At 42.5% G+C, this 25,883-nt stretch overlaps 36 non-coding genes across 36 annotated transcripts in view; all 36 read right to left on the bottom strand.

Moving 5' to 3' along the window:
• The window catches only part of LOC133431857 (5S ribosomal RNA), a 119-nt gene extending 86 nt beyond the window's left edge, over positions 1 to 33 (bottom strand). The window contains exon 1 of the ribosomal RNA XR_009776187.1: positions 1 to 33. This exon is cut by the window's left edge and continues 86 nt beyond it. This is a non-coding gene — a ribosomal RNA (5S ribosomal RNA).
• A 217-nt stretch (positions 34 to 250) lies between these two features.
• Positions 251 to 369, bottom strand: LOC133431720 (5S ribosomal RNA). Its single transcript, XR_009776058.1, has one exon. It is a non-coding gene; the product is annotated as a 5S ribosomal RNA (ribosomal RNA).
• Positions 370 to 568: 199 nt separating this feature from the next.
• Positions 569 to 687, bottom strand: LOC133431682 (5S ribosomal RNA). The gene has a single exon (XR_009776022.1). It is a non-coding gene; the product is annotated as a 5S ribosomal RNA (ribosomal RNA).
• A 216-nt stretch (positions 688 to 903) lies between these two features.
• LOC133431825 (5S ribosomal RNA) lies at positions 904 to 1,022 on the bottom strand. Its single transcript, XR_009776157.1, has one exon. It is a non-coding gene; the product is annotated as a 5S ribosomal RNA (ribosomal RNA).
• A 217-nt stretch (positions 1,023 to 1,239) lies between these two features.
• Positions 1,240 to 1,358, bottom strand: LOC133431984 (5S ribosomal RNA). The gene has a single exon (XR_009776309.1). It is a non-coding gene; the product is annotated as a 5S ribosomal RNA (ribosomal RNA).
• Positions 1,359 to 1,557: 199 nt separating this feature from the next.
• On the bottom strand, positions 1,558 to 1,676 carry LOC133431681 (5S ribosomal RNA). Its single transcript, XR_009776021.1, has one exon. It is a non-coding gene; the product is annotated as a 5S ribosomal RNA (ribosomal RNA).
• A 216-nt stretch (positions 1,677 to 1,892) lies between these two features.
• LOC133431812 (5S ribosomal RNA) lies at positions 1,893 to 2,011 on the bottom strand. The gene has a single exon (XR_009776145.1). It is a non-coding gene; the product is annotated as a 5S ribosomal RNA (ribosomal RNA).
• A 199-nt stretch (positions 2,012 to 2,210) lies between these two features.
• LOC133431983 (5S ribosomal RNA) lies at positions 2,211 to 2,329 on the bottom strand. The gene has a single exon (XR_009776308.1). It is a non-coding gene; the product is annotated as a 5S ribosomal RNA (ribosomal RNA).
• Positions 2,330 to 2,528: 199 nt separating this feature from the next.
• On the bottom strand, positions 2,529 to 2,647 carry LOC133431873 (5S ribosomal RNA). Its single transcript, XR_009776203.1, has one exon. It is a non-coding gene; the product is annotated as a 5S ribosomal RNA (ribosomal RNA).
• A 217-nt stretch (positions 2,648 to 2,864) lies between these two features.
• LOC133431699 (5S ribosomal RNA) lies at positions 2,865 to 2,983 on the bottom strand. The gene has a single exon (XR_009776038.1). It is a non-coding gene; the product is annotated as a 5S ribosomal RNA (ribosomal RNA).
• A 200-nt stretch (positions 2,984 to 3,183) lies between these two features.
• Positions 3,184 to 3,302, bottom strand: LOC133431680 (5S ribosomal RNA). The gene has a single exon (XR_009776020.1). It is a non-coding gene; the product is annotated as a 5S ribosomal RNA (ribosomal RNA).
• Positions 3,303 to 3,501: 199 nt separating this feature from the next.
• Positions 3,502 to 3,620, bottom strand: LOC133431775 (5S ribosomal RNA). Its single transcript, XR_009776111.1, has one exon. It is a non-coding gene; the product is annotated as a 5S ribosomal RNA (ribosomal RNA).
• Positions 3,621 to 3,837: 217 nt separating this feature from the next.
• Positions 3,838 to 3,956, bottom strand: LOC133431302 (5S ribosomal RNA). The gene has a single exon (XR_009775690.1). It is a non-coding gene; the product is annotated as a 5S ribosomal RNA (ribosomal RNA).
• Positions 3,957 to 4,155: 199 nt separating this feature from the next.
• On the bottom strand, positions 4,156 to 4,274 carry LOC133431927 (5S ribosomal RNA). The gene has a single exon (XR_009776254.1). It is a non-coding gene; the product is annotated as a 5S ribosomal RNA (ribosomal RNA).
• Positions 4,275 to 4,491: 217 nt separating this feature from the next.
• LOC133431573 (5S ribosomal RNA) lies at positions 4,492 to 4,610 on the bottom strand. Its single transcript, XR_009775919.1, has one exon. It is a non-coding gene; the product is annotated as a 5S ribosomal RNA (ribosomal RNA).
• A 200-nt stretch (positions 4,611 to 4,810) lies between these two features.
• Positions 4,811 to 4,929, bottom strand: LOC133431713 (5S ribosomal RNA). The gene has a single exon (XR_009776051.1). It is a non-coding gene; the product is annotated as a 5S ribosomal RNA (ribosomal RNA).
• Positions 4,930 to 5,128: 199 nt separating this feature from the next.
• Positions 5,129 to 5,247, bottom strand: LOC133431553 (5S ribosomal RNA). Its single transcript, XR_009775900.1, has one exon. It is a non-coding gene; the product is annotated as a 5S ribosomal RNA (ribosomal RNA).
• Positions 5,248 to 5,464: 217 nt separating this feature from the next.
• Positions 5,465 to 5,583, bottom strand: LOC133431801 (5S ribosomal RNA). The gene has a single exon (XR_009776134.1). It is a non-coding gene; the product is annotated as a 5S ribosomal RNA (ribosomal RNA).
• Positions 5,584 to 5,782: 199 nt separating this feature from the next.
• On the bottom strand, positions 5,783 to 5,901 carry LOC133431961 (5S ribosomal RNA). The gene has a single exon (XR_009776287.1). It is a non-coding gene; the product is annotated as a 5S ribosomal RNA (ribosomal RNA).
• A 217-nt stretch (positions 5,902 to 6,118) lies between these two features.
• LOC133431896 (5S ribosomal RNA) lies at positions 6,119 to 6,237 on the bottom strand. Its single transcript, XR_009776225.1, has one exon. It is a non-coding gene; the product is annotated as a 5S ribosomal RNA (ribosomal RNA).
• Positions 6,238 to 6,436: 199 nt separating this feature from the next.
• On the bottom strand, positions 6,437 to 6,555 carry LOC133431753 (5S ribosomal RNA). The gene has a single exon (XR_009776090.1). It is a non-coding gene; the product is annotated as a 5S ribosomal RNA (ribosomal RNA).
• Positions 6,556 to 6,773: 218 nt separating this feature from the next.
• LOC133431982 (5S ribosomal RNA) lies at positions 6,774 to 6,892 on the bottom strand. The gene has a single exon (XR_009776307.1). It is a non-coding gene; the product is annotated as a 5S ribosomal RNA (ribosomal RNA).
• A 199-nt stretch (positions 6,893 to 7,091) lies between these two features.
• LOC133431852 (5S ribosomal RNA) lies at positions 7,092 to 7,210 on the bottom strand. The gene has a single exon (XR_009776183.1). It is a non-coding gene; the product is annotated as a 5S ribosomal RNA (ribosomal RNA).
• Positions 7,211 to 7,427: 217 nt separating this feature from the next.
• On the bottom strand, positions 7,428 to 7,546 carry LOC133431765 (5S ribosomal RNA). The gene has a single exon (XR_009776101.1). It is a non-coding gene; the product is annotated as a 5S ribosomal RNA (ribosomal RNA).
• A 217-nt stretch (positions 7,547 to 7,763) lies between these two features.
• Positions 7,764 to 7,882, bottom strand: LOC133431884 (5S ribosomal RNA). The gene has a single exon (XR_009776214.1). It is a non-coding gene; the product is annotated as a 5S ribosomal RNA (ribosomal RNA).
• A 200-nt stretch (positions 7,883 to 8,082) lies between these two features.
• Positions 8,083 to 8,201, bottom strand: LOC133431679 (5S ribosomal RNA). Its single transcript, XR_009776019.1, has one exon. It is a non-coding gene; the product is annotated as a 5S ribosomal RNA (ribosomal RNA).
• A 199-nt stretch (positions 8,202 to 8,400) lies between these two features.
• LOC133431774 (5S ribosomal RNA) lies at positions 8,401 to 8,519 on the bottom strand. The gene has a single exon (XR_009776110.1). It is a non-coding gene; the product is annotated as a 5S ribosomal RNA (ribosomal RNA).
• Positions 8,520 to 8,736: 217 nt separating this feature from the next.
• LOC133431841 (5S ribosomal RNA) lies at positions 8,737 to 8,855 on the bottom strand. Its single transcript, XR_009776172.1, has one exon. It is a non-coding gene; the product is annotated as a 5S ribosomal RNA (ribosomal RNA).
• A 199-nt stretch (positions 8,856 to 9,054) lies between these two features.
• Positions 9,055 to 9,173, bottom strand: LOC133431828 (5S ribosomal RNA). The gene has a single exon (XR_009776160.1). It is a non-coding gene; the product is annotated as a 5S ribosomal RNA (ribosomal RNA).
• Positions 9,174 to 9,390: 217 nt separating this feature from the next.
• On the bottom strand, positions 9,391 to 9,509 carry LOC133431829 (5S ribosomal RNA). The gene has a single exon (XR_009776161.1). It is a non-coding gene; the product is annotated as a 5S ribosomal RNA (ribosomal RNA).
• A 200-nt stretch (positions 9,510 to 9,709) lies between these two features.
• LOC133431900 (5S ribosomal RNA) lies at positions 9,710 to 9,828 on the bottom strand. The gene has a single exon (XR_009776229.1). It is a non-coding gene; the product is annotated as a 5S ribosomal RNA (ribosomal RNA).
• Positions 9,829 to 10,027: 199 nt separating this feature from the next.
• Positions 10,028 to 10,146, bottom strand: LOC133431789 (5S ribosomal RNA). The gene has a single exon (XR_009776123.1). It is a non-coding gene; the product is annotated as a 5S ribosomal RNA (ribosomal RNA).
• A 217-nt stretch (positions 10,147 to 10,363) lies between these two features.
• On the bottom strand, positions 10,364 to 10,482 carry LOC133431779 (5S ribosomal RNA). The gene has a single exon (XR_009776114.1). It is a non-coding gene; the product is annotated as a 5S ribosomal RNA (ribosomal RNA).
• A 199-nt stretch (positions 10,483 to 10,681) lies between these two features.
• On the bottom strand, positions 10,682 to 10,800 carry LOC133431572 (5S ribosomal RNA). Its single transcript, XR_009775918.1, has one exon. It is a non-coding gene; the product is annotated as a 5S ribosomal RNA (ribosomal RNA).
• Positions 10,801 to 10,999: 199 nt separating this feature from the next.
• Positions 11,000 to 11,118, bottom strand: LOC133431571 (5S ribosomal RNA). The gene has a single exon (XR_009775917.1). It is a non-coding gene; the product is annotated as a 5S ribosomal RNA (ribosomal RNA).
• A 217-nt stretch (positions 11,119 to 11,335) lies between these two features.
• On the bottom strand, positions 11,336 to 11,454 carry LOC133431324 (5S ribosomal RNA). The gene has a single exon (XR_009775711.1). It is a non-coding gene; the product is annotated as a 5S ribosomal RNA (ribosomal RNA).
• Positions 11,455 to 25,883: the final 14,429 nt, after the last annotated feature.

Below are 25,883 nucleotides of genomic sequence, written 5' to 3'. Positions count from 1 at the left end.
ATCGGGCGCATCCAGGCTGGTATGGCCGTAAGCAGAAGCTGCTGCTTGAAATACCTCTTATATGGAGTTGAAGATAAGTCATATAATATAAGTCATTGATTTGTTGGTGATAATAATTTAGAAGCACTTATTTGTTGGAGTTAAAGTGCCTTAACCATGTGAAAAACACTTTAGGACGTGAGCTGTCGCTGTTACCACGTTGAAATATGTGTGGGTAGATTAAGCGAGAGCGCTCTCTGCTGGTTGAAAAAGTTTACAGCACCTGGTATTCCCAGGCGGTCTCCCATCCAAGTACTAACCAGGCCCGACCCTGCTTAGCTTCCGAGATCAGACGAGATCGGGCGCATCCAGGCTGGTATGGCCGTAAGCAGAAGCTGCAGCTTGAAATACCTCTGATATGGAGTTGAAGATAAGTCATAGAATATAAGTCATTGATTTGTTGGTTTTGTTTGTTGGAGTTAAAGTGCCTTAACCATGTGCAAAACACTTTAGGACGTGAGCTGTCGCTCTTACCACGTTGAAATATGTGTGGGTAGATTAAGCGAGAGCGCTCTCTGCTGGTTGAAAAAGCTTACAGCACCTGGTATTCCCAGGCGGTCTCCCATCCAAGTACTAAACAGGCCCGACCCTGCTTAGCTTCCGAGATCAGACGAGATCGGGCGCATCCAGGCTGGTATGGCCGTAAGCTGAAGCTGCAGCTTGAAATACTTCTTATATGGAGTTGAAGATAAGTATATAATACAAGTCATTGATTTGTTGGTGATAATAATTTAGAAGCGCTTATTTGTTGGAGTTAAAGTGCCTTAACCATGTGCAAAACACTTTAGGACGTGAGCTGTCGCTGTTACCACGTTGAAATATGTGTGGGTAGATTAAGCGAGAGCGCTCTCTGCTGGTTGAAAAAGCTTACAGCACCTGGTATTCCCAGGCGGTCTCCCATCCAAGTACTAACCAGGCCCGACCCTGCTTAGCTTCCGAGATCAGACGAGATCGGGCGCATCCAGGCTGGTATGGCCGTAAGCTGAAGCTGCAGCTTGAAATACCTCTTATATGGAGTTGAAGATAAGTCATAGAATATAAGTCATTGATTTGTTGGTGATAATAATTTAGAAGCGCTTATTTGTTGGAGTTAAAGTGCCTTAACCATGTGCAAAACACTTTAGGACATGAGCTGTCGCTGTTACCACGTTGAAATTTGTGTGGGTAGATTAAGCGAGAGCGCTCTCTGCTGGTTGAAAAAGCTTACAGCACCTGGTATTCCCAGGCGGTCTCCCATCCAAGTACTAACCAGGCCCGACTCTGCTTAGCTTCTGAGATCAGACGAGATCGGGCGCATCCAGGCTGGTATGGCCGTAAGCAGAAGCTGCAACTTGAAATACCTCTGATATGGAGTTGAAGATAAGTCATAGAATATAAGTCATTGATTTGTTGGTTTTATTTGTTGGAGTTAAAGTGCCTTAACCATGTGCAAAACACTTTAGGACGTGAGCTGTCGCTGTTACCACGTTGAAATATGTGTGGGTAGATTAAGCGAGAGCGCTCTCTGCTGGTTGAAAAAGCTTACAGCACCTGGTATTCCCAGGCGGTCTCCCATCCAAGTACTAAACAGGCCCGACCCTGCTTAGCTTCCGAGATCAGACGAGATCGGGCGCATCCAGGCTGGTATGGCCGTAAGCTGAAGCTGCAGCTTGAAATACTTCTTATATGGAGTTGAAGATAAGTATATAATACAAGTCATTGATTTGTTGGTGATAATAATTTAGAAGCGCTTATTTGTTGGAGTTAAAGTGCCTTAACCATGTGCAAAACACTTTAGGACGTGAGCTGTCGCTGTTACCACGTTGAAATATGTGTGGGTAGATTAAGCGAGAGCGCTCTCTGCTGGTTGAAAAAGCTTACAGCACCTGGTATTCCCAGGCGGTCTCCCATCCAAGTACTAACCAGGCCCGACCCTGCTTAGCTTCCGAGATCAGACGAGATCGGGCGCATCCAGGCTGGTATGGCCGTAAGCATAAGCTGCAGCTTGAAATACCTCTTATATGGAGTTGAAGATAAGTCATAGAATATAAGTCATTGATTTGTTTGTTTTATTTGTTGGAGTTAAAGTGCCTTAACCATGTGCAAAACACTTTAGGACGTGAGCTGTCGCTCTTACCACGTTGAAATATGTGTGGGTAGATTAAGCGAGAGCGCTCTCTGCTGGTTGAAAAAGCTTACAGCACCTGGTATTCCCAGGCGGTCTCCCATCCAAGTACTAACCAGGCCCGACCCTGCTTAGCTTCCGAGATGAGACGAGATCGGGCGCATCCAGGCTGGTATGGCCGTAAGCAGAAGCTGCAGCTTGAAATACCTCTTATATGGAGCTGAAGATAAGTCATAGAATATAAGTCATTGATTTGTTGGTTTTATTTGTTGGAGTTAAAGTGCCTTAACCATGTGCAAAACACTTTAGGACGTGAGCTGTCGCTGTTACCACATTGAAATATGTGTGGGTAGATTAAGCGAGAGCGCTCTCTGCTGGTTGAAAATGCTTACAGCACCTGGTATTCCCAGGCGGTCTCCCATCCAAGTACTAACCAGGCCCAACCCTGCTTAGCTTCCGAGATCAGACGAGAGCGGGCGCATCCAGGCTGGTATGGCCGTAAGCAGAAGCTGCTGCTTGAAATACCTCTTATATGGAGTTGAAGATAAGTCATATAATATAAGTCATTGATTTGTTGGTGATATTAATTTAGAAGCGCTTATTTGTTGGAGTTAAAGTGCCTTAACCATGTAAAAAACAATTTTGGACGTGAGCTGTCGCTGTTACCACGTTGAAATATGTGTGGGTAGATTAAGCGAAAGCGCTCTCTGCTGGTTGAAAATGCTTACAGCACCTGGTATTCCCAGGCGGTCTCCCATCCAAGTACTAACCAGGCCCGACCCTGCTTAGCTTCCGAGATCAGACGAGATCGGGCACATCCAGGCTGGTATGGCCGTAAGCAGAAGCTGCAGCTTGAAATACCTCTTATATGGAGTTGAAGATAAGTCATAGAATGTAAGTCATTGATTTGTTGGTTTTATTTGTTTGGAATTAAAGTGCCTTAACCATGTGCAAAACACTTTAGGACGTGAGCTGTCGCTGTTACCACGTTGAAATATGTGTGGGTAGATTAAGCGAGAGCGTTCTCTGCTGGTTGAAAAAGCTTACAGCACCTGGTATTCCCAGGCGGTCTCCCATCCAAGTACTAAACAGGCCCGACCCTGCTTAGCTTCCGAGATCAGACGAGATCGGGCGCATCCAGGCTGGTATGGCCGTAAGCAGAAGCTGCAGCTTGAAATACCTCTGATATGGAGTTGAAGATAAGTCATATAATATAAGTCATTGATTTGTTGGTTTTATTTGTTGGAGTTAAAGTGCCTTAACCATGTGCAAAACACTTTAGGACGTGAGCTGTCGCTCTTACCACGTTGAAATATGTGTGGGTAGATTAAGCGAGAGCGCTCTCTGCTGGTTGAAAAAGCTTACAGCACCTGGTTTTCCCAGGTGGTCTCCCATCCAAGTACTAAGCAGGCCCGACCCTGCTTAGCTTCCGAGATCAGACGAGATCGGGCGCATCCAGGCTGGTATGGCCGTAAGCAGAAGCTGCTGCTTGAAATACCTCTTATATGGAGTTGAAGATAAGTCATATAATATAAGTCATTGATTTGTTGGTGATAATAATTTAGAAGCGCTTATTTGTTGGAGTTAAAGTGCCTTAACCATGTGAAAAACACTTTTGGACGTGAGCTGTCGCTGTTACCACGTTGAAATATGTGTGGGTAGATTAAGCGTGAGCGCTCTCTGCTGGTTGAAAATGCTTACAGCACCTGGTATTTCCAGGCGGTCTCCCATCCAAGTACTAACCAGGCCCGACCCTTCTTAGCTTCCGAGATCAGACGAGATCGGGCGCATCCAGGCTGGTATGGCCGTAAGCAGAAGCTGCAGCTTGAAATACTTCTTATATGGAGTTGAAGATAAGTCATAGAATATAAGTCATTGATTTGTTGGTTTTATTTGTTGGAGTTAAAGTGCCTTAACCATGTGCAAAACACTTTAGGACGTGAGCTGTCGCTGTTACCACGTTGAAATATGTGTGGGTAGATTAAGCGAGAGCGCTCTCTGCTGGTTGAAAAAGCTTACAGCACCTGGTATTCCCAGGTGATCTCCCATCCAAGTACTAAGCAGGCCCGACCCTGCTTAGCTTCCGAGATCAGACGAGATCGGGCGCATCCAGGCTGGTATGGCCGTAAGCAGAAGCTGCTGCTTGAAATACCTCTTATATGGAGTTGAAGATAAGTCATATAATATAAGTCATTGATTTGTTGGTAATAATAATTTAGAAGCGCTTATTTGTTGGAGTTAAAGTGCCTTAACCATGTGAAAAACACTTTTGGACGTGAGCTGTCGCTGTTACCACGTTGAAATATGTGTGGGTAGATTAAGCGAGAGCGCTCTCTGCTGGTTGAAAATGCTTACAGCACCTGGTATTCCCAGGCGGTCTCCCATCCAAGTACTAACCAGGCCCGACCCTGCTTAGCTTCCGAGATCAGACGAGATCGGGCGCATCCAGGCTGGTATGGCCGTAAGCAGAAGCTGCAGCTTGAAATACCTCTTATATGGAGTTGAAGATAAGTCATAGAATGTAAGTCATTGATTTGTTGGTTTTATTTGTTTGGAATTAAAGTGCCTTAACCATGTGCAAAACACTTTAGGACGTGAGCTGTCGCTGTTACCACGTTGAAATATGTGTGGGTAGATTAAGCGATAGCGTTCTCTGCTGGTTGAAAAAGCTTACAGCACCTGGTATTCCCAGGCGGTCTCCCATCCAAGTACTAACCAGGCCCGCCCCTGCTTAGCTTCCGAGATCAGACGAGATCGGGCGCATCCAGGCTGGTATGGCTGTAAGCAGAAGCTGCAGCTTGAAATATCTCTGATATGGAGTTGAAGATAAGTCATAGAATATAAGTCATTGATTTGTTGGTTTTATTTGTTGGAGTTAAAGTGCCTTAACCATGTGCAAAACACTTTAGGACGTGAGCTGTCGCTGTTACCACGTTGAAATATGTGTGGGTAGATTAAGCGAGAGCGCTCTCTGCTGGTTGAAAAAGCTTACAGCACCTGGTATTCCCAGGCGGTCTCCCATCCAAGTACTAACCAGGCCCGACCCTGCTTAGCTTCCGAGATCAGACGAGATCGGGCGCATCCAGGCTGGTATGGCTGTAAGCTGAAGCTGCAGCTTGAAATACCTCTTATATGGAGTTGAAGATAAGTCATAGAATATAAGTCATTGATTTGTTGGTGATAATAATTTAGAAGCGCTTATTTGTTGGAGTTAAAGTGCCTTAACCATGTGCAAAACACTTTAGGACATGAGCTGTCGCTGTTACCACGTTGAAATTTGTGTGGGTAGATTAAGCGAGAGCGCTCTCTGCTGGTTGAAAAAGCTTACAGCACCTGGTATTCCCAGGCGGTCTCCCATCCAAGTACTAACCAGGCCCGACCCTGCTTAGCTTCCGAGATCAGACGAGATCGGGCGCATCCAGGCTGGTATGGCCGTAAGCAGAAGCTGCAGCTTGAAATACCTCTTATATGGAGTTGAAGATAAGTCATAGAATATAAGTCATTGATTTGTTTGTTTTATTTGTTGGAGTTAAAGTGCCTTAACCATGTGCAAAACACTTTAGGACGTGAGCTTTCGCTGTTACATCGTTGAAATATGTGTGGGTAGATTAAGCGAGAGCGCTCTCTGCTGGTTGAAAATGCTTACAGCACCTGGTATTCCCAGGCGGTCTCCCATGCAAGTACTAACCAGGCCCGACCCTTCTTAGCTTCCGAGATCAGACGAGATCGGGCGCATCCAGGCTGGTATGGCCGTAAGCAGAAGCTGCTGCTTGAAATACCTCTTATATGGAGTTGAAGATAAGTCATAGAATATAAGTCATTGATTTGTTGGTGATAATAATTTAGAAGCGCTTATTTGTTGGAGTTAAAGTGCCTTAACCATGTGAAAAACACTTTAGGACGTGAGCTGTCGCTGTTACCACGTTGAAATATGTGTGGGTAGATTAAGCGAGAGCGCTCTCTGCTGGTTGAAAAAGTTTACAGCACCTGGTATTCCCAGGCGGTCTCCCATCCAAGTACTAACCAGGCCCGACCCTGCTTAGCTTCCGAGATCAGACGAGATCAGGCGCATCCAGGCTGGTATGGCCGTAAGCAGAAGCTGCAGCTTGAAATACCTCTGATATGGAGTTGAAGATAAGTCATAGAATATAAGTCATTGATTTGTTGGTTTTGTTTGTTGGAGTTAAAGTGCCTTAACCATGTGCAAAACACTTTAGGACGTGAGCTGTCGCTCTTACCACGTTGAAATATGTGTGGGTAGATTAAGCGAGAGCGCTCTCTGCTGGTTGAAAAAGCTTACAGCACCTGGTATTCCCAGGCGGTCTCCCATCCAAGTACTAACCAGGCCCGATCCTGCTTAGCTTCCGAGATCAGACGAGATCGGGCGCATCCAGGCTGGTATGGCCGTAAGCTGAAGCTGCAGCTTGAAATACTTCTTATATGGAGTTGAAGATAAGTCATATAATACAAGTCATTGATTTGTTGGTGATAATAATTTAGAAGCGCTTATTTGTTGGAGTTAAAGTGCCTTTAACCATGTGCAAAACACTTTAGGACGTGAGCTTTCGCTGTTACCACGTTGAAATATGTGTGGGTAGATTAAGCGAGAGCGCTCTCTGCTGGTTGAAAAAGCTTACAGCACCTGGTATTCCCAGGCGGTCTCCCATCCAAGTACTAACCAGGCCCGACCCTGCTTAGCTTCCGAGATGAGACGAGATCGGGCGCATCCAGGCTGGTATGGCCGTAAGCAGAAGCTGCAGCTTGAAATACCTCTTATATGGAGCTGAAGATAAGTCATAGAATATAAGTCATTGATTTGTTGGTTTTATTTGTTGGAGTTAAAGTGCCTTAACCATGTGCAAAACACTTTAGGACGTGAGCTGTCGCTGTTACCACGTTGAAATATGGGTGGGTAGATTAAGCGAGAGTGCTCTCTGCTGGTTGAAAATGGTTACAGCACCTGGTATTCCCAGGCGGTCTCCCATCCAAGTACTAACCAGGCCCGACCCTGCTTAGCTTCCGAGATCAGACGAGATCGGGCGCATCCAGGCTGGTATGGCCGTAAGCAGAAGTTGCTGCTTGAAATACCTCTTATATGGAGTTGAAGATAAGTCATATAATATAAGTCATTGATTTGTTGGTGATAATAATTTAGAAGCACTTATTTGTTGGAGTTAAAGTGCCTTAACCATGTGCAAAACACTTTAGGACGTGAGCTGTCGCTGTTACCACGTTGAAATATGTGTGGGTAGATTAAGCGAGAGCGCTCTCTGCTGGTTGAAAATGCTTACAGCACCTGGTATTCCCAGGCGGTCTCCCATCCAAGTACTAACCAGGCCCAACCCTGCTTAGCTTCCGAGATCAGACGAGATCGGGCGCATCCAGGCTGGTATGGCCGTAAGCAGAAGCTGCTGCTTGAAATACCTCTTATATGGAGTTGAAGATAAGTCATATAATATAAGTCATTGATTTGTTGGTGATAATAATTTAGAAGCGCTTATTTGTTGGAGTTAAAGTGCCTTAACCATGTAAAAAACAATTTTGGACGTGAGCTGTCGCTGTTACCACGTTGAAATATGTGTGGGTAGATTAAGCGAGAGCGCTCTCTGCTGGTTGAAAATGCTTACAGCACCTGGTATTCCCAGGCGGTGTCCCATCCAAGTACTAACCAGGCCCGACCCTGCTTAGCTTCCGAGATCAGACGAGATCGGGCACATCCAGGCTGGTATGGCCGTAAGCAGAAGCTGCAGCTTGAAATACCTCTTATATGGAGTTGAAGATAAGTCATAGAATGTAAGTCATTGATTTGTTGGTTTTATTTGTTTGGAATTAAAGTGCCTTAACCATGTGCAAAACACTTTAGGACGTGAGCTGTCGCTGTTACCACGTTGAAATATGTGTGGGTAGATTAAGCGAGAGCGTTCTCTGCTGGTTGAAAAAGCTTACAGCACCTGGTATTCCCAGGCGGTCTCCCATCCAAGTACTAAACAGGCCCGACCCTGCTTAGCTTCCGAGATCAGACGAGATCGGGCGCATCCAGGCTGGTATGGCCGTAAGCAGAAGCTGCAGCTTGAAATACCTCTGATATGGAGTTGAAGATAAGTCATATAATATAAGTCATTGATTTGTTGGTTTTATTTGTTGGAGTTAAAGTGCCTTAACCATGTGCAAAACACTTTAGGACGTGAGCTGTCGCTCTTACCACGTTGAAATATGTGTGGGTAGATTAAGCGAGAGCGCTCTCTGCTGGTTGAAAAAGCTTACAGCACCTGGTTTTCCCAGGTGGTCTCCCATCCAAGTACTAAGCAGGCCCGACCCTGCTTAGCTTCCGAGATCAGACGAGATCGGGCGCATCCAGGCTGGTATGGCCGTAAGCAGAAGCTGCTGCTTGAAATACCTCTTATATGGAGTTGAAGATAAGTCATATAATATAAGTCATTGATTTGTTGGTGATAATAATTTAGAAGCGCTTATTTGTTGGAGTTAAAGTGCCTTAACCATGTGAAAAACACTTTTGGACGTGAGCTGTCGCTGTTACCACGTTGAAATATGTGTGGGTAGATTAAGCGTGAGCGCTCTCTGCTGGTTGAAAATGCTTACAGCACCTGGTATTTCCAGGCGGTCTCCCATCCAAGTACTAACCAGGCCCGACCCTGCTTAGCTTCCGAGATCAGACGAGATCGGGCGCATCCAGGCTGGTATGGCCGTAAGCAGAAGCTGCAGCTTGAAATACTTCTTATATGGAGTTGAAGATAAGTCATAGAATATAAGTCATTGATTTGTTGGTTTTATTTGTTGGAGTTAAAGTGCCTTAACCATGTGCAAAACACTTTAGGACGTGAGCTGTCGCTGTTACCACGTTGAAATATGTGTGGGTAGATTAAGCGAGAGCGTTCTCTGCTGGTTGAAAAAGCTTACAGCACCTGGTATTCCCAGTCGGTCTCCCATCCAAGTACTAACCAGGCCCGACCCTGCTTAGCTTCCGAGATCAGACGAGATCGGGCACATCCAGGCTGGTATGGCCGTAAGCAGAAGCTGAAGCTTGAAATACCTCTTATATGGAGTTGAAGATAAGTCATATAATATAAGTCATTGATTTGTTGGTGATAATAATTTAGAAGCGCTTATTTGTTGGAGTTAAAGTGCCTTAACCATGTGCAAATCACTTTAGGACGTGAGCTGTCGCTGTTACCACGTTGAAATATGTGTGGGTAGATTAAGCGAGAGCGCTCTCTGCTGGTTGAAAAAGCTTACAGCACCTGGTATTCCCAGGCGGTCTCCCATCCAAGTACTAACCAGGCCCTACCCTGCTTAGCTTCCGAGATCAGACGAGATTGGGCGCATCCAGGCTGGTATGGCCGTAAGCAGAAGCTCCTGCTTGAAATACCTCTTATATGGAGTTGAAGATAAGTCATAGAATATAAGTCATTGATTTGTTGGTTTTATTTGTTTGGAATTAAAGTGCCTTAACCATGTGCAAAACACTTTAGGACGTGAGCTGTCGCTGTTACCACGTTGAAATATGTGTGGGGAGATTAAGCGAGAGCGTTCTCTGCTGGTTGAAAAAGCTTACAGCACCTTGTATTCCCAGGCGGTCTCCCATCCAAGTACTAACCAGGCCCGACCCTGCTTAGCTTCCGAGATCAGACGAGATCGGGCGCATCCAGGCTGGTATGGCCGTAAGCAGAAGCTGCAGCTTGAAATACCTCTGATATGGAGTTGAAGATAAGTCATAGAATATATGTCATTGATTTGTTGGTTTTATTTGTTGGAGTTAAAGTGCCTTAACCATGTGCAAAACACTTTAGGACGTGAGCTGTCGCTGTTACCACGTTGAAATATGTGTGGGTAGATTAAGCGAGAGCGTTCTCTGCTGGTTGAAAAAGCTTACAGCACCTGGTATTCCCAGGCGGTCTCCCATCCAAGTACTAACCAGGCCCGACCCTGCTTAGCTTCCGAGATCAGACGAGATCGGGCGCATCCAGGCTGGTATGGCCGTAAGCAGAAGCTGGAGCTTGAAATACCTCTTATATGGAGTTGAAGATAAGTCATATAATATAATTCATTGATTTGTTGGTGATAATAATTTAGAAGCGCTTATTTGTTGGAGTTAAAGTGCCTTAACCATGTGCAAAACACTTTAGGACGTGAGCTGTCGCTGTTACCACGTTGAAATATGTGTGGGTAGATTAAGCGAGAGCGCTCTCTGTTGGTTGAAAAAGCTTACAGCACCTGGTATTCCCAGGCGGTCTCCCATCCAAGTACTAACTAGGCCCGACCCTGCTTAGCTTCCGAGATCAGACGAGATCGGGCGCATCCAGGCTGGTATGGCCGTAAGCAGAAGCTGCAGCTTGAAATACCTCTTATATGGAGTTGAAGATAAGTTATAGAATATAAGTCATTGATTTGTTGGTTTTATTTGTTGGAGTTAAAGTGCCTTAACCATGTGCAAAACACTTTAGGACGTGAGCTGTCGCTGTTACCACGTTGAAATATGTGTGGGTAGATTAAGCGAGGGCGCTCTCTGCTGGTTGAAAATGCTTACAGCACCTGGTATTCCCAGGCGGTCTCCCATCCAAGTACTAACCAGGCCCGACCCTGCTTAGCTTCCGAGATCAGACGAGATCGGGCGCATCCAGGCTGGTATGGCCGTAAGCAGAATCTGCTGCTTGAAATACCTCTTATATGGAATTGAAGATAAGTCATACAATATAAGTCATTGATTTGTTGGTTTTATTTGTTGGAGTTAAAGTGCCTTAACCATGTGCAAAACACATTAGGACGTGAGCTGTCGCTGTTACCACGTTGAAATATGTGTGGGTAGATTAAGCGAGGGCGCTCTCTGCTGGTTGAAAATGCTTACAGCACCTGGTATTCCCAGGCGGTCTCCCATCCAAGTACTAACCAGGCCCGACCCTGCTTAGCTTCCGAGATCAGACGAGATCGGGCGCATCCAGGCTGGTATGGCCGTAAGCAGAATCTGCTGCTTGAAATACCTCTTATATGGAGTTGAAGATAAGTCATATAATATAAGTCATTGATTTGTTGGTGATAATAATTTAGAAGCGCTTATTTGTTGGAGTTAAAGTGCCTTAACCATGTGCAAAACACATTAGGACGTGAGCTGTCGCTGTTACCACGTTGAAATTTGTGTGGGTAGATTAAGCGAGAGCGCTCTCTGCTGGTTGAAAAAGCTTGCAGCACCTGGTATTCCCAGGTGGTCTCCCATCCAAGTACTAACCATGCCCGACCCCGCTTAGCTTCCGAGATCAGACGAGATCGGGCGCATCCAGGCTGGTATGGCCGTAAGCAGAAGCTGCAGCTTGAAATACCTCTTATATGGAGTTGAAGATAAGTCATAGAATATAAGTCATTGATTTGTTGGTTTTATTTGTTGGAGTTAAAGTGCCTTAACCATGTGCAAAACACTTTAGGACGTGAGCTGTCGCTGTTACCACGTTGAAATATGTGTGGGTAGATTAAGCGAGAGCGCTCTCTGCTGGTTGAAAAAGCTTACAGCACCTGGTATTCCCAGGCGGTCTCCCATCCAAGTACTAACCAGGCCCGACCCTGCTTAGCTTCCGAGATCAGACGAGATTTTTTTTTTTGTCTTTTATTGTGAAAATATATTTTACATTTAAAAAATATACTTTTGTTTACATTTTGCTTTGAAAACAAATATTTTCATCATACCGTATAACAACAATTGGGTCTCTTTTTCCCATCAAAGAAAGAAAAAACAAAATATTACATTCGAGCTCCCAAAATAAAAACCTCCATGATTACACAGTCATGTTTAAAGAACAAAACATCACCCATTTAGCAAAATTAACACACAGAAAATTCCTATCAACTGCACAGAGTTCTCACTCTACGAGCTCCTAATCACCATGTACTCCTAGCTATTTACAATCCCACTTAATCACATACATGACACCGCCAACAACCGCACAACCCCTTCACCATTTCCATATAATTCTTTTATCCCTGTCCAGGGACAGAAGATTACCATTTTCCACAAAAGACGGTTCAAATTTCTCGTCTCCATGAATTAAACGAAATGTAATTTGATTTTTCACTATATTTTGGAATATGGGCCAAATTTCAACAACTCTTTGTTCGAAGTGTGCTATGTTCCTGCGTGTCTTTATAGCCCATCGGGCATGGCTTAATAGGAATTTACATAAGGCTACATTCTTCACCTTACTGTGTTCCCATTCCCCAAACAAAAGAAAAAACTCCCACAAATCCCTCCCGTCCCACACCATTCCCAATTTATCGACCAAACATTTTTTCAACGCGCCCAGAAAACCGGTCAGCTCAGGACACACGTCATACATGTGTAGCAGAGTCTCCGGGAATAAACCGCAGATATCACAATCCCTACTAACCTCCCTGTCGAATTGGTGCAAAATCACATTTGTAAATATTTTATTGTGTCTTATTTTGAAGTCGTTATCCTCAGCCTCAATGCTGTTTCCCTTCAATTTCCACCTTTCCCAAATTTTCCTCCCCTCTTTCTGTGGAAAGATCTTGCCCCAGTAAGACAGGGAGGCTGGTTTTTGCGTGACATTTATCACAGCTGTGTGTATGTGTGTGTGTGTGTGTGTGGTTTGGTGAGTCCAATAATGAAATGAGTCTCTCAAATCAACTACATAGACTCCTTTCTCCAATTTTCTGACGTTTTCAATAGCTTGCCTTGAAAAATCAGAAGGTAAATCAATGTTATGACAGAAATCCGCTTTTTGGCATTTTCTCAGCGAGAAACGGTCATTTTGTACCTGAAACACTGTAAGTGGTTTGGTGAGTCCAATAATGAAATGAGTCTCTCAAATCAACTACATAGACTCCTTTCTCCAATTTTCTGACGTTTTCAATAGCTTGCCTTAAAAAATCAGAAGGTAAATCAATGTTATGACAGAAATCCGCTTTTTGGCATTTTCTCAGCGAGAAACAGTCATTTTGTACCTGAAACACTGTAAGTGGTTTGGTGAGTCCAATAATGAAATGAGTCCCTCATATCAACTACATAGACGCCTTTCTCCACTTTTCTGACGTTTTCAATAGCTTGCCTTAAAAAATCAGAAGGTAAAACAATGTTATTACAGAAATCCGCTTTTTGGCATTTTCTCAGCGAGAAACGGTCATTTTGTACCTGAAACACTGTAAGTGGTTTGGTGAGTCCAATAATGAAATGAGTCTCTCAAATCAACTACATAGACTCCTTTCTCCAATTTTCTGACGTTTTCAATAGCTTGCCTTGAAAAATCAGAAGGTAAATCAATGTTATGACAGAAATCCGCTTTTTGGCATTTTCTCAGCGAGAAACAGTCATTTTGTACCTGAAACACTGTAAGTGGTTTGGTGAGTCCAATAATGAAATGAGTCTCTCAAATCAACTACATAGACTCATTTTTCCAATTTTCTAACGTTTTCAATAGCTTGCCTTAAAAAATCAGAAGGTAAAACAATGTTATTACAGAAATCCGCTTTTTGGCATTTTCTCAGCGAGAAACGGTCATTTTGTACCTGAAACACTGTAAGTGGTTTGGTGAGTCCAATAATGAAGTGAGTCCCTCAAATCAACTACATAGACTCCTTTCTCCAATTTTCTGACGTTTTCAATAGCTTGCCTTAAAAAAATCAGAAGGTAAATCAATGTAATGACAGAAATCCGCTTTTTGGCATTTTCTCAGCGAGAAACAGTCATTTTGTACCTGAAACACTGTAAGTGGTTTGGTGAGTCCAATAATGAAATGAGTCTCTCAAATCAAACTACATAGACTATTTTCTCCAATTTTCTGACGTTTTCAATAGCTTGCCTTAAAAAATCAGAAGGTAAATCAATGTTATGACAGAAATCCGCTTTTTGGCAGTTTCTCAGCGAGAAACAGTCATTTTGTACCTGAAACACTGTAAGTGGTTTGGTGAGTCCAATAATGAAATGAGTCTCTCAAATCAAATACATAGACACCTTTCTCCAATTTTCTAACGTTTTCAATAGCTTGCCTTAAAAAATCAGAAGGTAAATCAATGTTATGACAGAAATCCGCTTTTTGGCATTTTCTCAGCGAGAAACAGTCATTTTGTACCTGAAACACTGTAAGTGGTTTGGTGAGTCCAATAATGGAATGAGTCGCTCAAATCAACTATATAGACTCCTTTCTCCAATTTTCTGACGTTTTCAATAGCTTGCCTTGAAAAATCAGAAGGTAAATCAATGTTATGACAGAAATCCGCTTTTTGGCATTTTCTCAGCGAGATACAGTCATTTTGTACCTGAAACACTGTAAGTGGTTTGGTGAGTCCAATAATGAAATGAGTCTCTCAAATCAACTACATAGACTCCTTTCTCCAATTTTCTGACGTTTTCAATAGCTTGCCTTGAAAAATCAGAAGGTAAATCAATGTTATGACAGAAATCCGCTTTTTGGCATTTTCTCAGCGAGAAACAGTCATTTTGTACCTGAAACACTGTAAGTGGTTTGGTGAGTCCAATAATGAAATGAGTCTCTCAAATCAACTACATAGACTCATTTCTCCAATTTTCTGACGTTTTCAATAGCTTGCCTTGAAAAATCAGAAGGTAAACCAATGTTATGACAGAAATCCGCTTTTTGGCATTTTCTCAGCGAGAAACCGTCATTTTGTACCTGAAACACTGTAAGTGGTTTGGTGAGTCCAATAATGAAATGAGTCGCTCAAATCAACTACATAGACACCTTTCTCCAATTTTCTAACGTTTTCAATAGCTTGCCTTAAAAAATCAGAAGGTAAATCAATGTTATGACAGAAATCCGCTTTTTGGCATTTTCTCAGCGAGAAACGGTCATTTTGTACCTGAAACACTGTAAGTGGTTTGGTGAGTCCAATAATGAAATGAGTCCCTCAAATCAACTACATAGACTCCTTTCTCCAATTTTCTGACGTTTTCAATAGCTTGCTTTAAAAAATCAGAAGGTAAATCAATGTTATGACAGAAATCCGCTTTTTTGCATTTTCTCAGCGAGAAACAGTCATTTTGTACCTGAAACACTGTAAGTGGTTTGGTGAGTCCAATAATGAAATGAGTCTCTCAAATCAACTACATAGACTCTTTTTTCCAATTTTCTAAGTTTTCAATAGCTTGCCTTAAAAAATCAGAAGGTAAAACAATGTTATGACAGAAATCCGCTTTTTGGCATTTTCTCAGCGAGAAACAGTCATTTTGTACCTGAAACACTGTAAGTGGTTTGGTGAGTCCAATAATGAAATGAGTCGCTCAAATCAACTACATAGACACCTTTCTCCAATTTTCTAACGTTTTCAATAGCTTGTCTTAAAAAATCATAAGGTAAATCAATGTTATGACAGAAATCCGCTTTTTGGCATTTTCTCAGCGAGAAACGGTCATTTTGTACCTGAAACACTGTAAGTGGTTTGGTGAGTCCAATAATGAAATGAGTCCCTCAAATCAACTACATAGACTCCTTTCTCCAATTTTCTGACGTTTTCAATAGCTTGCCTTAAAAAATCAGAAGGTAAATCAATGTTATGACAGAAATCCGCTTTTTTGCATTTTCTCAGCGAGAAACGGTCATTTTGTACCTGAAACACTGTAAGTGGTTTGGTGAGTCCAATAATGAAATGAGTCTCTCAAATCAACTACATAGACTCCTTTTTCCAATTTTTTAACGTTTTCGATAGCTTGCCTTAGAAAATCAGAAGGTAAAACAATGTTATTACAGAAATCCGTTTTTTGGCATTTTCTCAGCGAGAAACGGTCATTTTGTACCTGAAACACTGTAAGTGGTTTGGTGAGTCCAATAATGAAATGAGTCCCTCAAATCAACTACATAGACTCCTTTCTCCAATTTTCTGACGTTTTCAATAGCTTGCCTTGAAAAATCAGAAGGTAAATCAATGTTATGACAGAAATCCGCTTTTTTGCATTTTCTCAGCGAGAAACAGTCATTTTGTACCTGAAACACTGTAAGTGGTTTGGTGAGTCCAATAATGAAATGAGTCTCTCAAATCAAATACATAGACACCTTTCTCCAATTTTCTAACGTTTTCAATAGCTTGCCTTAAAAAATCAGAAGGTAAATCAATGTTATGACAGAAATCCGCTTTTTGGCATTTTCTCAGCGAGAAACAGTCATTTTGTACCTGAAACACTGTAAGTGGTTTGGTGAGTCCAATAATGGAATGAGTCGCTCAAATCAACTATATAGACTCCTTTCTCCAATTTTCTGACGTTTTCAATAGCTTGCCTTGAAAAATCAGAAGGTAAATCAATGTTATGACAGAAATCCGCTTTTTGGCATTTTCTCAGCGAGATACAGTCATTTTGTACCTGAAACACTGTAAGTGGTTTGGTGAGTCCAATAATGAAATGAGTCTCTCAAATCAACTACATAGACTCCTTTCTCCAATTTTCTGACGTTTTCAATAGCTTGCCTTGAAAAATCAGAAGGTAAATCAATGTTATGACAGAAATCCGCTTTTTGGCATTTTCTCAGCGAGAAACAGTCATTTTGTACCTGAAACACTGTAAGTGGTTTGGTGAGTCCAATAATGAAATGAGTCTCTCAAATCAACTACATAGACTCATTTCTCCAATTTTCTGACGTTTTCAATAGCTTGCCTTGAAAAATCAGAAGGTAAATCAATGTTATGACAGAAATCCGCTTTTTGGCATTTTCTCAGCGAGAAACAGTCATTTTGTACCTGAAACACTGTAAGTGGTTTGGTGAGTCCAATAATGAAATGAGTCGCTCAAATCAACTACATAGACACCTTTCTCCAATTTTCTAACGTTTTCAATAGCTTGCCTTAAAAAATCAGAAGGTAAATCAATGTTATGACAGAAATCCGCTTTTTGGCATTTTCTCAGCGAGAAACGGTCATTTTGTACCTGAAACACTGTAAGTGGTTTGGTGAGTCCAATAATGAAATGAGTCCCTCAAATCAACTACATAGACTCCTTTCTCCAATTTTCTGACGTTTTCAATAGCTTGCTTTAAAAAATCAGAAGGTAAATCAATGTTATGACAGAAATCCGCTTTTTTGCATTTTCTCAGCGAGAAACAGTCATTTTGTACCTGAAACACTGTAAGTGGTTTGGTGAGTCCAATAATGAAATGAGTCTCTCAAATCAACTACATAGACTCCTTTTTCCAATTTTCTAAGTTTTCAATAGCTTGCCTTAAAAAATCAGAAGGTAAAACAATGTTATGACAGAAATCCGCTTTTTGGCATTTTCTCAGCGAGAAACAGTCATTTTGTACCTGAAACACTGTAAGTGGTTTGGTGAGTCCAATAATGAAATGAGTCGCTCAAATCAACTACATAGACACCTTTCTCCAATTTTCTAACGTTTTCAATAGCTTGCCTTAAAAAATCAGAAGGTAAATCAATGTTATGACAGAAATCCGCTTTTTGGCATTTTCTCAGCGAGAAACGGTCATTTTGTACCTGAAACACTGTAAGTGGTTTGGTGAGTCCAATAATGAAATGAGTCCCTCAAATCAACTACATAGACTCCTTTCTCCAATTTTCTGACGTTTTCAATAGCTTGCCTTAAAAAATCAGAAGGTAAATCAATGTTATGACAGAAATCCGCTTTTTTGCATTTTCTCAGCGAGAAACGGTCATTTTGTACCTGAAACACTGTAAGTGGTTTGGTGAGTCCAATAATGAAATGAGTCTCTCAAATCAACTACATAGACTCCTCTTTCCAATTTTTTAACGTTTTCGATAGCTTGCCTTAAAAAATCAGAAGGTAAAACAATGTTATTACAGAAATCCGTTTTTTGGCATTTTCTCAGCGAGAAACGGTCATTTTGTACCTGAAACACTGTAAGTGGTTTGGTGAGTCCAATAATGAAATGAGTCCCTCAAATCAACTACATAGACTCCTTTCTCCAATTTTCTGACGTTTTCAATAGCTTGCCTTGAAAAATCAGAAGGTAAATCAATGTTATGACAGAAATCCGCTTTTTTGCATTTTCTCAGCGAGAAACAGTCATTTTGTACCTGAAACACTGTAAGTGGTTTGGTGAGTCCAATAATGAAATGAGTCGCTCAAATCAACTACATAGACACCTTTCTCCAATTTTCTAACGTATTCAATAGCTTGCCTTAAAAAATCAGAAGGTAAAACAATGTTATGACAGAAATCCGCTTTTTGGCATTTTCTCAGCGAGAAACGGTCATTTTGTACCTGAAACACTGTAAGTGGTTTGGTGAGTCCAATAATGAAATGAGTCCCTCAAATCAACTACATAGACTCCTTTTTCCAATTTTCTGTCGTTTTCAATAGCTTGCCTTAAAAAATCAGAAGGTAAATCAATGTTATGACAGAAATCCGCTTTTTTGCATTTTCTCAGCGAGAAACAGTCATTTTGTACCTGAAACACTGTAAGTGGTTTGGTGAGTCCAATAATGAAATGAGTCTCTCAAATCAACTACATAGACTCCTTTTTCCAATTTTCTAACGTTTTCAATAGCTTGCCTTAAAAAATCAGAAGGTAAAACAATGTTATTACAGAAATCCGCTTTTTGGCATTTTCTCAGCGAGAAACGGTCATTTTGTACCTGAAACACTGTAAGTGGTTTGGTGAGTCCAATAATGAAATGAGTCTCTCAAATCAAACTACATAGACTCTTTTCTCCAATTTTCTGACGTTTTCAATAGCTTGCCTTAAAAAATCAGAAGGTAAATCAATGTTATGACAGAAATCCGCTTTTTGGCAGTTTCTCAGCGAGAAACAGTCATTTTGTACCTGAAACACTGTAAGTGGTTTGGTGAGTCCAATAATGAAATGAGTCTCTCAAATCAACTACTTAGACTCCTTTCTCCAATTTTCTGACGTTTTCAATAGCTTGCCTTAAAAAATCAGAAGGTAAATCAATGTTATGACAGAAATCCGCTTTTTGGCATTTTCTCAGCGAGAAACAGTCATTTTGTACCTGAAACACTGTAAGTGGTTTGGTGAGTCCAATAATGAAATGAGTCTCTCAAATCAAATACATAGACACCTTTCTCCAATTTTCTAACGTTTTCAATAGCTTGCCTTAAAAAATCAGAAGGTAAATCAATGTTATGACAGAAATCCGCTTTTTGGCATTTTCTCAGCGAGAAACGGTCATTTTGTACCTGAAACACTGTAAGTGGTTTGGTGAGTCCAATAATGAAATGAGTCCCTCAAATCAACTACATAGACTCCTTTTTCCAATTTTCTGTCGTTTTCAATAGCTTGCCTTAAAAAATCAGAAGGTAAATCAATGTTATGACAGAAATCCGCTTTTTTGCATTTTCTCAGCGAGAAACAGTCATTTTGTACCTGAAACACTGTAAGTGGTTTGGTGAGTCCAATAATGAAATGAGTCTCTCAAATCAACTACATAGACTCCTTTTTCCAATTTTCTAACGTTTTCAATAGCTTGCCTTAAAAAATCAGAAGGTAAAACAATGTTATTACAGAAATCCGCTTTTTGGCATTTTCTCAGCGAGAAACGGTCATTTTGTACCTGAAACACTGTAAGTGGTTTGGTGAGTCCAATAATGAAATGAGTCTCTCAAATCAAACTACATAGACTCTTTTCTCCAATTTTCTGACGTTTTCAATAGCTTGCCTTAAAAAATCAGAAGGTAAATCAATGTTATGACAGAAATCCGCTTTTTGGCAGTTTCTCAGCGAGAAACAGTCATTTTGTACCTGAAACACTGTAAGTGGTTTGGTGAGTCCAATAATGAAATGAGTCTCTCAAATCAACTACTTAGACTCCTTTCTCCAATTTTCTGACGTTTTCAATAGCTTGCCTTAAAAAATCAGAAGGTAAATCAATGTTATGACAGAAATCCGCTTTTTGGCATTTTCTCAGCGAGAAACAGTCATTTTGTACCTGAAACACTGTAAGTGGTTTGGTGAGTCCAATAATGAAATGAGTCTCTCAAATCAAATACATAGACACCTTTCTCCAATTTTCTAACGTTTTCAATAGCTTGCCTTAAAAAATCAGAAGGTAAATCAATGTTATGACAGAAATCCGCTTTTTGGCATTTTCTCAGCGAGAAACAGTCATTTTGTACCTGAAACACTGTAAGTGGTTTGGTGAGTCCAATAATGAAATGAGTCTCTCAAATCAAACTACATAGACACCTTTCTCCAATTTTCTAACGTTTTCAATAGCTTGCCTTAAAAAATCAGAAGGTAAATCAATGTTATGACAGAAATCCGCTTTTTGGCATTTTCTCAGCGAGAAACAGTCATTTTGTACCTGAAACACTGTAAGTGATTTGGTGAGTCCAATAATGAAATGAGTCTCTCAAATCAACTACATAGACTCCTTTCTCCAATTTTCTGACGTTTTCAATAGCTTGCCTTGAAAAATCAGAAGGTAAATCAATGTTATGACAGAAATCCGCTTTTTGGCATTTTCTCAGCGAGAAACAGTCATTTTGTACCTGAAACACTGTAAGTGATTTGGTGAGTCCAATAATGAAATGAGTCTCTCAAATCAACTACATAGACTCCTTTCTCCAATTTTCTGACGTTTTCAATAGCTTGCCTTGAAAAATCAGAAGGTAAATCAATGTTATGACAGAAATCCGCTTTTTGGCATTTTCTCAGCGAGAAACAGTCATTTTGTACCTGAAACACTGTAAGTGGTTTGGTGAGTCCAATAATGAAATGAGTCGCTCAAATCAACTACATAGACACCTTTCTCCAATTTTCTAACGTTTTCAATAGCTTGTCTTAAAAAATCAGAAGGTAAATCAATGTTATGACAGAAATCCGCTTTTTGGCATTTTCTCAGCGAGAAACGGTCATTTTGTACCTGAAACACTGTAAGTGGTTTGGTGAGTCCAATAATGAAATGAGTCCCTCAAATCAACTACATAGACTCCTTTCTCCAATTTTCTGACGTTTTCAATAGCTTGCCTTAAAAAATCAGAAGGTAGGATTCTTAATAGGACTAGCTGTTAATATCCCTAAAATATATCAGCACGATAACTCCTATCGGACATGACTGTGGGGTGGAGTTTGGACAGGATCGCGGGGCACCACCAAATCTACACGTCATCAGTTGTGTGCCTTGTCTTCATCAGGTGTTTCGGCCTCTTAACACAATACACCCTCTTCCAAGGTTGGCCTGCCACAGGCTGATCAGACCTGGGTGTGTGTCATATGGTGGCACCCCGTAGTCATCAAACAGCCCATGTTGCATCCCTCCGTTTCAGCCACAGCCAGTGACTGCTCCGTTCGGCTGCTTTGGCAAGTTCTTTTATTGCCTTCCGCTGGGCCTGTCCTCTGATCCCAACTTCCTTCAGGAGCCGTGTGGTGGACCTGGCTACAAAGCCTCGGCAGCCAACCTCCACTGGCCACACCTTTACGTTCCATCCCCGCGCCTCAGCATCAGCTGCTAGGTTAGCATAACGCAGCCTTTTTCTTTCGAATGCTTCGTCGATGTTATCCTCCCACGGGACAGTCAGCTCCACAATGAAGACACGCCGGCAGGACTTGGACCAGAGGACCAAATCTGGGCGCAGGTTGGTTGCTGCGATTTCTGGCGGGAAAGTGAGCCTCTGGCTGAGGTCTACCCGCATTTCCCAATCCCGGGCTGTGTCCAGTGGGCCTGAGTTTGGAGGTGATGGCTTGGTTCTCCGTTTCTCCCCTTGTCGGACGAATGTTGTCTTCCGTGGGAGGGTGGTCTGGGTTTTGAAAGGCATGGCATTGATGGTGACCCTCTTGTCCTCAAGTTCGGCAGCCAAGCCCTTCAACACTTGGTTATGGCGCCAGGTGTATCTTCCTTGAGTCAGGCTGGTCTTGCAACCCACCAGGATGTGTTTGAGGGTTGCTGGGGCTGCACACTGCAGGCAGGCTGGGTCCTCTCCATACCAGAGATGTAGGTTGGTTGGAGAGGGCAGGACATCATAAGTGGCTCTGATGATGAAGCTGAGCCTATTAGCCTCCATGCTCCACATCTCATTCCACGTGATTTTCCTCCTCTCCACACCCTCCCACCTCATCCAGCGTCCTTGCTGGGCTTGGGAGACTGCCTTGGCACACCTGGCTGCCTCCTCCTGGTTGCGCACCTCCTCAACCACCATGTGTCGCCGTTCAGACGGAGTAGCCTTTTGCCAAGCGGGTGTTGTTGCTTCCAGGCCAAGACCCCCTCTGCCATGTTGGACTCGTCCCACTATATCCCAGTGTCTGAGGGTGGTCTTTGCCACTGCTACTGCTGCAGATGGTTTCCATTTCATCCCTGTTGCCAGGTTTGGAGCCGCATCTCTGACGCATGGGTCCCGGGATTCTGTAAGAGTCATTTCCACCCTTGTTTTGGCACATTTGTACTCCTCCACCAGGCTTGAGATTGGAAGGGAGAGCGCTCCATTGCCATACAGGCCTATGCTGGAAAGGCATCTCGGCAGTCCAAGCCACTTCCTCACTTGGGCATTCACCAGTCTCTCAAGCCGATTGACATGAGATAAGGTGACCTCATAGATGGAAATTGGCCACATGAGGCGAGGTAGCAGCCCAAACTTAAAGCACCATAGCTTCAATTTTCCAGGGAGAGCAGTGTTGTTAATCTGCTTGAGGCCGCTGATTGTATCCTGCCTGAGTTGTTCCACCTGCTCAGAGTCTTTAAGTTCTGCGCTATACCATCGGCCAAGGCTTTTGATAGGCTTCTCCAGAACTGTTGGGATTGGCTGGTCGTCCACATAGAACCTTGCATTGGTGAGCTTACCTTTGACAATGGAGATGCTACGGGATTTGCTGGGTTTAATCTCCATTCGTGCCCATTTGATGTTTCCCCGGAGTTTCTCCAGCAGACGTTTGGTACATGCGACCGTTGTTGTTATTGTCGTCATGTCGTCCATGTACGCCCTGATTGGGGGAAGACGGAGCCCGCTCTCAATCGTTCTCCTCCAACCACCCATCGTGATGCACGAATAAGTAGCTCCATTGCCATTGTAAACACCAGTGGCGAGATGGTGCAGCCCGCCATAATGCCTATCTCAAGGTGCTGCCAGGCAGTTGTACTATCCTGTGCTGTAACACAGAATTGGAGATCCTGGAAGTAGGCTTTGACTAGACTTGTGATGCCCTCTGGCACTTGAAAGAAGTTGAACGCTGTCCACAAGATCTCATGAGGCACTGACCCGAAGGCATTGGCAAGATCTAAAAACACCACATGCAGGTCTTTCTTCTCCTTCTTGGCCGTCTGTACTTGGTGCCAGATGACATTTGTGTGTTCCAAGCAACCTGAGAACCCAATTATCCCTGCCTTTTGCACTGAGGTGTCAACAAAGTTGTTCGCCAGCAGGAATGCTGAGAGCCTACGGGCCACGACACTGAAGAAAATCTTTCCTTCCACATTGAGAAGGCTGATCTGGCGAAACTGCTCGATGGTTGAGGAATTCTTCTCTTTGGGAATCAGGATCCCTCCTGCCCGTCGCCATGCCTTTGGTATCATTCCTTTTTCCCATGCCACTTTCATAAGCTTCCAGAGGTATTTCAAGACGCCTGGCGTGTTCTTATACACCCTGTATGGAATGCCGTTGGGCCCCGGGGCTGAAGCTGTTCTTGCCCGTTTTACTGTGCTCTCAACTTCGCTCCATGTGGGGGGCCTTGTTTCCATCTGGTGCTCAGGTGGTTGGATGGGTGGCATATCCTCCGGAATGCTGGCTGGCACATGCCTCTGTTTGTCGGAGTAGGTCTTCCGAAGATGTTCTTCCAGTTCTCTTATGGGTACTTTGAGGGTCCCAGATTTCTCCCTGACAAAGAGGTCCTTAACAAATTTATAGGGATGTCTGTAGAAGGCAGTCCTCGTTCGCTCTCTCTTCTTATGTTGCCTTCTCAGGCATTCTGCTCTTCGCAGTGCTGCCAGACGCTGCTTGATGTCGCCCTGTAGTGCCCCAAGGCCTTTCCTTTCCACTTCCGTGGCCTTCTTCCATTGTTTCCTCAGGCACCTCCTTTCTTTCACGAGTCTCTGAATCTCTTGTTGTCTCCTGGACTTGAGATGAGCAGATGGTTCCTTCTGTGTCTGCAAGTTCTCACGTTTCACACCAAATCTCTCTGCTCCATAGCTATAAATGGTCTCTCCGATCTTGTCCAGTTTTTTCTCCACACCCCCTTTCAGACCTTCTAAAAGGTGGACGAGGTCTGTGTCTGTGGTTTCCCACTCCTTTTTCTGACAGGATTTAGGTCACAAGATTTGAGGTTTTCGTCCAGTCAGCCTCCGCTCTACTGCTGTCTGTGGCTGGATGGGCTCTGGGCTGATGTTCATAAATGGATCTGTGCTTGATTGAGCTTCGTCTGGGGTTCTGATACCCTGTGGACTGTGGTGAATATCCTGCCACTGGGCTTCACTCGACTGATTTGCCCTACCTCTAAGGAAGTAATGGTCAATGCGAGGCCCCTTGCTAAGCTCTCTCAGACACTTGAAACAATGTTATTACAGAAATCCGCTTTTTGGCAGTTTCTCAGCGAGAAACAGTCATTTTGAACCTGAAACACTGTAAGTGGTTTGGTGAGTCCAATAATGAAATGAGTCTCTCAAATCAACTACATAGACTCCTTTCTCCAATTTTCTAACGTTTTCAATAGCTTGCCTTAAAAAATCAGAAGGTAAATCAATGTTATGACAGAAATCCGCTTTTTGGCAATTTCTCAGCGAGAAACAGTCATTTTGTACCTGAAACACTGTAAGTGGTTTGGTGAGTCCAATAATGAAATGAGTCTCTCAAATCAACTACATAGACTCCTTTCTCCAATTTTCTGACGTTTTCAATAGCTTGCCTTGAAAAATCAGAAGGTAAAACAATGTTATTACAGAAATCCGCTTTTTGGCATTTTCTCAGCGAGAAACGGTCATTTTGTACCTGAAACACTGTAAGTGGTTTGGTGAGTCCAATAATGAAATGAATCCCTCAAATCAACTACATAGACTCCTTTCTCCAATTTTCTGACGTTTTCAATAGCTGGCCTTAAAAAATCAGAAGGTAAAACAATGTTATTACAGAAATCCGCTTTTTGGCATTTTCTCAGCGAGAAACGGTCATTTTGTACCTGAAACACTGTAAGTGGTTTGGTGAGTCCAATAATGAAATGAGTCCCTCAAATCAACTACATAGACTCCTTTCTCCAATTTTCTGACGTTTTCAATAGCTGGCCTTAAAAAATCAGAAGGTAAAACAATGTTATTACAGAAATCCGCTTTTTGGCATTTTCTCAGCGAGAAACAGTCATTTTGTACCTGAAACACTGTAAGTGGTTTGGTGAGTCCAATAATGAAATGAGTCCCTCAAATCAACTACATAGACTCCTTTCTCCAATTTTCTGACGTTTTCAATAGCTTGCCTTAAAAAATCAGAAGGTAAATCAATGTTATGACAGAAATCCGCTTTTGGGCATTTTCTCAGCGAGAAACAGTCATTTTGTACCTGAAACACTGTAAGTGGTTTGGTGAGTCCAATAATGAAATGAGTCTCTCAAATCAAACTACATAGACTCTCTTCTCCAATTTTCTGACGTTTTCAATAGCTTGCCTTGAAAAATCAGAAGGTAAAACAATGTTATTACAGAAATCCGCTTTTTGGCATTTTCTCAGCGAGAAACGGTCATTTTGTACCTGAAACACTGTAAGTGGTTTGGTGAGTGTGACAGAGCAGACTCTGTCAGAGTAGTTTCTTTTATTGTTTTCATGAGCAAGTATTAGGAGTTTGATGTCAGTCCCACAGAAGGTGCAC

This window comes from Cololabis saira, unplaced genomic scaffold (genome assembly GCF_033807715.1).
Source record: "Cololabis saira isolate AMF1-May2022 unplaced genomic scaffold, fColSai1.1 scf041, whole genome shotgun sequence".
NCBI lineage: Eukaryota > Metazoa > Chordata > Actinopteri > Beloniformes > Belonidae > Cololabis > Cololabis saira.
Note: the sequence above shows the minus strand (reverse complement) of the source record. Positions and strands in the feature narration are given on the sequence as shown.